The sequence below is a fragment of the Mirounga leonina genome, unplaced genomic scaffold (assembly GCF_011800145.1).
Source record: "Mirounga leonina isolate KUSES-001 unplaced genomic scaffold, KU_Mleo_1.0 Mir_176, whole genome shotgun sequence".
NCBI lineage: Eukaryota > Metazoa > Chordata > Mammalia > Carnivora > Phocidae > Mirounga > Mirounga leonina.
Window position 1 is genome coordinate 12,265,422 of NW_023270454.1, and position 1,997 is coordinate 12,267,418.

A 1,997-nucleotide genomic window follows, 5' to 3' on the forward strand; every position below is an offset into this window, starting at 1 on the left:
TAAATAAAATATTAAAAAATATGTTAGATCAACTCTCATAAAAGAAATTGCTTTGCAAATTTTGCCCAGTCACACCTGAGAATTAAGATACCCCAAGACTCATAGAGCTTTGAGCCATTCATTATTTCCCCTAAAGTTCTTGCAAAATTAATGGCGTATATTTCTTATGTTTTTGTAATATTTGACTGAAAAAGTTATCTGAGACTGGCAGCTTCTTTGAAAACTAATTCAGTCTCTTTAATATTTCTTTTTTTTTTTTAAGATTTTATTTATTTATTTGACAGAGAGAGAGACAGCGAGAGCAGGAACACAAGCAGGGGGAGTGGGAGAGGGAAAAGCAGGCTTCCCGCTGAGCAGAGAGCCTGATGTGGGACTTGATCCCAGGACCCTGGGATCATGACCTGAGCCGAAGGCAGACGCTTAATGACTGAGCCACCCAGGCGCCCTCTTTAATATTTATTTCTAATGTAGGCTTGGTAATTTAGATTGTTCAGTAAACTTGTTATTTATCCAAATCAAGTTTATTGGCAAAATACTTCCTAAATTTTCATTATATATGCTCTTTTGTGATGTCCCCTTTTCATTTCTGTTTATGGTAACCTGTATTTTCTCTCTTTATTTTCTTCATGAGTCAAATGAAGGTTTTATAATATTTTAATTATATGAATCAAATGTTATCTTTGCTGATTTTCTCCATTGTGCATCTGTTTTAATTTCATTGATTTTTTTTCTCCTAGTTTTATTATGACTATAATTACCTTAGATCTAAAGTGATGCTATTTTCCTAGTTTTTTGACATGGAAAGTTAAATTAATGCATCTTCAATCTTTTCCTTTTTTTTTTTTAACATAGTTATATAAGACTACATTTTCCTTAAAACACTGCTTTAGTTGAATACTATGTAACTTAATATACTGTCGTTATTTGCATTTCAGTTCAAAAATTTAATTTTTATTATTTCTCCTTGTCATATAGATTATTAAAAATATATTCTTTTATTTCCAGCTGTGATATATTATGATTTGTAATAAATATTTGACCTTCATCTTTATTTTTGGCAGAGCTCCTAAACCCTTAAAATTTCCTAAGTGAGGAGAACAATACAGTTGTCTTTTGGCTGTGTTAATGAGGCTACATTTGGAAATCACATAAGGATGGTGGCTGGCTGTCAGGGTAGCCATCAATGTGATTAGAGAGTTAAAACTTTCAGTCTCACTTGTCCCCACCACCACTTCTGTGGAGGAAAGAGGAGCTGGAGATTGAGTTCAATTACCAATGGCCAATGATTAAATTAATCATGCCTAGATAATAAAGCCTCCATAAAACTCCAAAAGAACGGGTTTGGAGAGCTTCTGGGTTGGTGAATACATGGTGGGGCACGGAGAGTGTTGTGCCTGAGGAGAACATTAAAGCCCCTTTCCCCTTCCCACTTACCTTGCCCTATGCATCTCTTCTATCTAGCTGTTCTTGCATTATATACTTTTACAATAAAACCATAATCTAGTAAGTACAATTTTTCTCTGTAAGCTACTCTAGCAAATTAATCAAGCCCGAGGAGGGGCTCATTGGAACCTCCAAACTATAGCTGGTCTGTCAGAAGTACAGATGACAAATTGGGGAACAAGCAGTCTTTTTTTTTTTTTTTTTAAAGATTTTATTTATTTATTTGAGACAGAGAATGAGAGAGAGAGAGAGCACATGAGAGGGGGGAGGGTCAGAGGGAGAAGCAGGCTCCCTGCTGACCAGGGAGCCCGATGCGGGACTCGATCCCGGGACTCCAGGATCACGACCTGAGCCGAAGGCAGTCGCTCAACCAACTGAGCCACCCAGGCGCCCAGGAACAAGCAGTCTTATAAGCTTCAGCCCTTAACCTGTGTGAAATGGTGGTATCTCCCAGTAGACAGGGTTAGAATTGAGTTGAGCTGTGGAATAGCTAGCTGGTATGAGAGAATTAGTTGGTGGTGTTTGGTACCGCCGCTGTACATTAGAATTGGGTA